The sequence below is a fragment of the Passer montanus genome, unplaced genomic scaffold (assembly GCF_014805655.1).
Source record: "Passer montanus isolate IOZ18808 unplaced genomic scaffold, ASM1480565v1 scaffold142, whole genome shotgun sequence".
Lineage (NCBI taxonomy): Eukaryota > Metazoa > Chordata > Aves > Passeriformes > Passeridae > Passer > Passer montanus.
This window is the reverse complement of record NW_024361164.1, coordinates 401,818-409,030: the sequence shown is the minus strand read 5'-3', so window position 1 is coordinate 409,030 and position 7,213 is coordinate 401,818. Positions and strand designations below refer to the sequence as shown.

The window sequence follows — 7,213 nt, the reverse complement described above, 5'->3', positions numbered from 1 at the left end:
GCCCCCCCGCCCCCGGCTCGGAGCGCTGGGGCGGAGCGGGCGCTGCGGCGCTTCTCGTCGGCGCGCCCGGTTCCCCCCCTGCTCCGGGCGAGCGCGGCGGCGGCGCGGCTCGAAAATGGCGGCCGGGCTCCTTCCCTGCCCTCCCCCTCCCGTCAGCCGGAGAATGCACCGGGGGGAGGCTGCCGGGAGCCGCCAGGGGGAGCCCGCGGCGGCGCGCGGGGCACGCCGGGAGTTGTAGTCCGCACGGCCCCCGGGGACGCGCGGGACGCGGCGCCGCCGAAATCCCGCTGGTTTAACCGCTTCCTGCCCGAAACGCACGGCGGTGCCCGCTCTGCCACCGCAAGCGCGCTCCCGGGAGAAATAAAACAAACAACCTTCGCCGTTTAAGCGTTTCCCCGCGCAAGTGCGCGTCGCGCTGTGCCGTGCGCGGCCGCGGCGCCGGGAGCTCGCTGCCGGCCCGGCCCGCACTGCTCCCGGCACGCTCCTCAGATTTATAGCCAGGAAATCGCCCCAAAAGCTCCTCCAGGCAGCGCCCAGGCTCCAGGCAGGCTGTGGGGACACGCAGGGCTGGCAGCCCGGCCGGCGGGGCTCCTGCTGCTGTCCCCCCTCAGCGGCTCCCTCACGCAGGGCACACCGAGAGCAAGCTCGCTCTCCTTCGGGACAACAGAAAACATTTCCCCTCTTTGACCTTCAGCCTGGCCCCTTCAGCAGGGTGACGCTGACTGAGCCCGGCACTCTCGAGGTGCTGTAATTCCTGCCAGGAAAGCAATTCCCTGCTCTGGGTGTCTCTCAGACAGAACACTGCTCTGCCGCCCCTACGGCAGCAGCACCAGCGGCTCTGCCAAGAAAAAAAGTGTTTTATGCCATGGTTTGCCTGCAAAGGGAAAGGGCACAGCAGTGCCAGCTGTGCTCAGTGCCACGGAGAGAAACTGCCCCGGGAGCTGAAAACAAAACCTGTCCTGCTCGACTGCACAACTGGGTGAGGAGGAATCCTCCTTCCAGTACACGCAATCCGGGCCTGGGTTATGCAGCACACACAGTTTATTTCCTCCTCGTGATTCCAGTCCCAGCACCACACATGGCATTTCAATACCACAAAAGCAATTGCAGAATACCCTGAGCTGGGAGGGATCAGAGTCCACTCCTGGCCCTGCATGGGAATCCCACCACATGCCTCTAAAAACCATTTGGAGATACAGAGTCAAGGCACTACTGTTACTCTTTAAAATCCAATATATTGCTCAACAAACCACAACACAGCACTGTCATTACATTTTCTGGGCCAGGAAATTCACATTTCATCATGTTTCTAAGGGTGTGTGAGACCACCTGGGCTTGCAGCCAGAGCCACCCAGAGGTCTCTGCTGACCACACAGATGCTCAAAACGCAGCTATACCCAAGTGTTTTTCCAAGAAAAACATTCAGCTAAGGACAGCAGAGAGACTAATGCTGGTTTTTATGCCCTAGCAGGGAACTGCAGACAACCAGCCCCACTCTGGGCTGTCCCTTGCAGCCCCAGGTGCCCCTCAATTCCCCATCCCCACACACCCCAGGCTCAGCACTCTCATGCAGTACCTTAAGAAAATGAGTGTAGAGACCTTGAACACGGCTTCCAAGTGGTGAAACAGTGCCAAGGAGGACAGCAGGGCAGTGTGTTATCAGCAGCCCCACATCCAGCGCCCAACGGGGTCACACTGTCTATTCTTAAGGGTAACAAAAATACCTTTTCTGAAAGACAATTGCATGAGGAACTCAGCAGCTGCACAGTCTCTCCTGATCTCCTCGGAGAGAACTTTAGGAACCCTGGACACAGGACCCTAGGATGGCATGTAAACCTCTGATATTATTGGTTTTTTAATCTACCTTGAATTGGAGCTCAGCTAAAAAGAAGTAGCAACAAATGTGGTTTTATACTGGAACAGAGGAGAGAGGACAGTCTGTTGTGGAGGAAGTTAAAATAAATTCCTGTGCAATAAAGCTTCTGATCTTTTGTTCACTGTGCAGTGTAGGATTTTCTGCTGAGGCACAGAGCAAGAGCCCAGATTCCAGCCTGACATTCCAGTACAGGTCTGGATCTTCCTGCAGCTCAGACACAGCTGCAGCTTCCATCGTCCAGCCTGATCTGGAGATGAGTAGCAAAAATTGCTGTGCAGTGTAAAATTATACAGCTTTGTACCTTCTGTGCTCCTGCCAGTCTCAGTTTCCCACTCAAAACTGTGACACAACTGGTCACCTGGCCACTCCTGGACCAGCCTGGACCTGTCCCTCACACAGGATGTTCCTGACCTGGAGATGCTCCCCATGAACAAGAGCAGCTCTCCTCAGTGAAGCCCCATTTTTACAGCATCATTCTTTGAATTGTCTTCTTCTGCCAAGCACCCAGAACACTCAAACCACAATACCTGGTGAGGGCTGTGTACCCAGCTACTCACACCTAATTGTTACCTCATCTTTCCACATATTAATCCTCATTAATTGCTCTGATTGGACCTGTCTCAGAAATTTAAGTCTCTATACAGTAAGTACATGCATATCTGCACATAAAGTAACTCTTAAGTGTTATTATTTATGATTTTTGAGCCTAAACCCATGCTATTTCAGCTTGGGAAACATCCTGTATGTGGGAAAGGTGGATGGCACTAAAAACCACAGTGATGAGATTCTACCTGCTCCTAATAACAATATTTTCTATGACAAGTCCAGCATGGGAGAATCAGAGCCCAGGCACCACAGGGAAATGGCAATGGGAAGGAGAAGGCAGCGAGTCCCCGTTCTGTGGGCACAGCCAGAGCTGGAGCAGCACGTTCCCCTGGGAAGGAGCAGGCAGGGCTTCCTGCTCCTCTGCTCCCACAACCTCCTGCCCTCTGAGGAGCTCTGGCCCATGAGCTTCACAGAACTCAAGGGCTGTAGCTGAGCTTGTCTCTTCTGTGACAATAAAACATTTCAAACTGTGACGATACCAGGAGTGTGAACACAAGTGGGGGGTACCGGTGAGAACAGCCCCTCAGACAGGTCCTGGCAGAGCTGTGAAGCAATTCAACCTGTGACACGCTCCACACACTCCAAAAATCAAGGTCCAGCAAGATCCTCCCCTCCAGAAGCAAATCCCCCAGAGCTGCTGGGGGATGCAGTGGCCAGACAGCCCAATGGCCAGACAGCTGGACACGCCAATGGCTGGACACCTGGACAGCTGGACACCCCGATGGCTGGACACTCCAGCGGCTGGATACCCTGACGGCCGGACAGCTGGACACCCCAATGGCCAAACACCCTGATGGCTGGACAGCCAGACATCCCGACAGCCTCCCAACAGCTGGAGACCCTGACGGCCGGACATCCTGACGGCTGGACACCCCGACGGCCAGACAGCTGGACACCCCAAATGCCAGACACACCAGTGGCCAGACAGCTGGACACCCTGACAGCTGGACACCCCAAATGCCAGACGCACCAGTGGCCAGACAGCTGGACACCCTGACACCTGGACTCCCGACAGCCGGACACCCCGATGGCCGGACCCGCTGAGTGCCCCAGCAGCACATCAGACACTGCTCTTCCCTCGGCTCCTCCCCTCTCACAGGAGGCACACAGGACCCAGGGCACCCTCCCCGGGGCCCTTCCCTGCCCTGCTCCAGCAGGGAAGCCCTGCCGGGCCCTCTGGCAGCCTCCCAAACCAGCCCCATCTCCCCATCCCACAGGGCATGCAGCTCTCTGAAATCTTACTGGGTTTTCTCCTCCAGTTTTCCAGACTGCAGCCTGTTAGGATGGGGACAAATGGGACACTGACAACACCCCACGTGGGTGAGGATCCACACAGCCACGTGTCAAACCCCAACACATCAGCACATGGCACTTTGGAAATGAAGACCAGTCTGCAGAGAAGTTCTCTCCTAATTCCCACCAGTGTCAGCAGGAGCTGTAGCAACACAGATTTCCAAGGTATTCCACGATAACCTCCAAAACCACAACAGGGAGATTTAATTCCATTTTTAAAGCCCACAAAATAACTCACTGTTATTCTGTGTACAAAGAGCAAGAGCTTTGCTGCTGTGTTGGCCAACTGGAGATCAGATACCACAGCAGATTTGTGTAAGGTCAGTGTGAACGGATTGAGATAAGATTTTTGGTTTTCTCATTACAACAGAATTTGTCTAAAATTCAGCCTCAATAATTGGCCAAAAGTCAGGCTTTACTTTGGCTTGTAGATTTATGAAAAGAGGGAAATATTTAGCACTTCAGGTTTTATTCAGCTGCACAGAATTCGATTCCTGTACCTGAGTGTTTAGGACACATTTTTAATGTGCAATAACATCAGCAAGGCAAGAGATCACTTTTCTAAAGAAGCACCAGCAAAGCCCCACCAGGCTCCACTCCAGACCCAGGAGCACCATGGCTGCCTCACACACGGGGAAACCAAAGGGACAGAAATGTGAGCAGGAAACTCCAGCTTTAGACCTTTGGTTTTCACAGGACAAAGCCAAGGCCCCTCTGACAGGAGTACACAAAACTCTTTTGATACTATAAACACATACACCAACCAGATCAAATCAGCAAGTTAAAAGGACCTTATAGTGTAAACCTGGGGTTTAAGGATGAACAAAATAAAGAGAGGGGAAAAAAAACCAGATCTTTCTTTTTCTGGGCAAGTCATGCCTTGATGTCTGGATGCTGCTGCACACAAGGACAGGTAACATCTGTAAATACACACACATGCTCCCAAGAGGAGCCTCCACATCTCTTCACTACAAGCACTGGAACGGCTTTGGAGAGAGAAACACCCTGTACACACACACAGGATAAATCCACACTTCCAGCCATAACACCAAACCTCCATTTTAAACTTCTGCATCAGCCAAGAAACTACGTGCAGGGCTCCAGCGTCATCCTGCACGGCCAGGAACCAGCCCAGCACCTGCCAAGGCACCTGAGCACGGCCCACCGAGCCGGCACCGGGCACCGGCGAGCCCCGAGCAGCCGGGGCAGGCGGGACGTACCTTGCTGGGCATCTCGGCCAGGCCCATCCTCACACCTGCGCTCCAGGTGGGCAGCACGGGGACGGCCTCCGGCTCCTTCCAGCCTCTGCCGACGCCGGCGGGATGCAAGTTTCTTATTTATTTACTCGAGGAGGTGGAAAAGCCCAGGAGCTGCGGACAGAAAGGGCTGTCACGAGGGGGTCCCGCCGCCCCCTCCCACCGTTACCTCCATCCCGCGGCGGGCCGGCGGCGGGGCCGGGCCCGGCAGCGCTGGCAGCGCGGCCCGGGGCGCGGGGGCTGCCGCCACCCCCGATCCTTCTCGAAGCCCCCCGGGCCCGGCCTGCCTTCCCCGCCCCGGGTGCGGGGCGGGGGAAGGGACGCGGGGCGCCGGTGACCGGCCGGTGGCACCGGGGCGAGAGGCGGGGGGCGCCCCGCGGGGCCAGGCCACTCGTGCCCCGTGCGGGAGGGACCTGCCCGGGAACCAGGAGGTGCTGCCGGGACAGCGAGCCCCGCTGAGGAGGGCTGCGGAGCGCCGGGGACACCGGGCACCGGGCACGGGTGGCACCGGGCCCGCGGGCCACCGGTGACACACGGCCCGTGGCCTCTGCATGGCCCTGGGCCTGTATCCAGTGCCATGGCAGGGACGCTTGCGCTGTCCCAGTGCTCCCAGCCTGGCCCTGGGCGCTGCCGGGGATCCAGGGGCAGCCCCCTGTGCCAGGCCTTGCCAAAGAATCTCCTCCTAACATCTAATCCAGTTGTCTCCCAGGTTAAAAGGGTTCCAGCTCTTGTTCTATCTGCCTGTGTAAAAAGTTACGCTGCCTGTTTTTTCCAAGCTCCTTTCAGGACTGGAAGGAAGTTTGAGGTGCTCCAAGCACGCTTGGAGAGGTGTCCAGGCTGATCCCACACAGAGCTGCAGTCCCTGGCCCCACAGACACTGTCCTTGCTCTCCTTCCCCAGGGAACATGGAACAACCAGGCTGTTTTTCCTGGTTAGCCAGAAAAATCCAGACTATAACCTTAATCTGAGGTGACAAAAGTTTAAAAGCACTGGGATCCCTGCCTTAAAAGAAACCCCAGTTCTGCTCCATAAAAAAAAAAAGGCAGTTTGTGCTCATGGATCAGCTCTCAAACAAAGTCACAAGCCTGGACAGAGGGACAGAAAATAAGATGTTGCAGAACAAGTGCAAACCTCAGCAAGATGTAGGCGTTCCTAAACAGCTCCTGGTGCTCACCACACAGCTGTGGCTCAGCCTGGAACCATGGACAAATCCACCTTCACCAGTGCTTTGCCTTTCTCTGCAGGCTCTAAAGCTCAGCCTGCCTAGCAAAGCCTGGGTCCAGCACTAGGCAGAGCCCAGCTGCATCCCCCAGCCCAGAGCTCAGCTCCCCCTGCTCTCAGAGACCCCCAGACACAAGAACAAATGTCCAGGAGCAGCAGGACCACGGGGAAAAGAGGGGGAAGCAGCAGGAACGGGTTCATCTCAGGGCTGCTTCTACAGCCAAACTCAGCTCTCAGAAATTACTGGATTGGGCTGGGCAAAAATGGGTGGTGAAGGCTCAATCCAAGGTGCCTACATGCAGCAGAAGGAATTTCTGCCTGGGAAGCTTTTCCTCCAGGTCTGGAAGTGGAAGAAACTGTGATAATTAATTTCTCTGCTGAGCAACAACAGCTGCAGCCACAGGGCAGGGACCTGCTATGGAAGGCAGGAAAAAAAAAAGAAAGAAAATAAAACTAATCTGTTCCATACCTGAGAGCTTCTTGAGTCTCCTGTGGCTGCAGGATGGAGAGTGAGGATGAGCAGCAACAACTCCTCTGGGCAGCCTGTGCCAGGCCTCACCAGGAAGGATTTTCCCCAGTATCCCAGCCCTCCCTTCCCTCTGGCAGTGCCATTCCCTGTGCCCTGTCCCTCCATCCTTGTCCCCAGTCCCTCTGCAGCTCTCCTGGAGCCCCTTCAGGCCTTCCAAGGGCTCTGAGCTCTCCCTGGAGCTTCTCCTCTCCAGGTGAGCCCCCCCAGCTCTCCAGCCTGGCTCAGAGGGGCTCCAGCTCCTCACACCCACATCACACCTCCCAGCTCACCCCAATTCCAGCCAGGACCCTGCAGCCCACGGGGAAGGCTGTGGTAGATTTGCAGGTGACACCTGGAGGCTGCAAAAAAAGCCCTGTGCACCCCAAGGTGCCCTTAAACCTTTCCCAACTCCTGAAGGGCAAATCCCACCCCTGACCCAAAGCACCTGGGGCT

The 7,213-nt window shown here is 56.2% G+C and overlaps 1 protein-coding gene across 3 annotated transcripts in view; it reads right to left on the bottom strand.

The window, feature by feature from the left end:
• The window catches only part of KANSL1 (KAT8 regulatory NSL complex subunit 1), a 77,247-nt gene extending 71,960 nt beyond the window's left edge, over window positions 1–5,287 (bottom strand). For all 3 annotated transcript variants that reach the window (XM_039700574.1, XM_039700575.1, XM_039700576.1), the window contains exon 1: window positions 4,996–5,287. The gene's annotated coding sequence lies outside the window, so the exon portion shown is untranslated. The remainder of the gene's footprint in view (window positions 1–4,995) is intronic.
• Window positions 5,288–7,213: the final 1,926 nt, after the last annotated feature.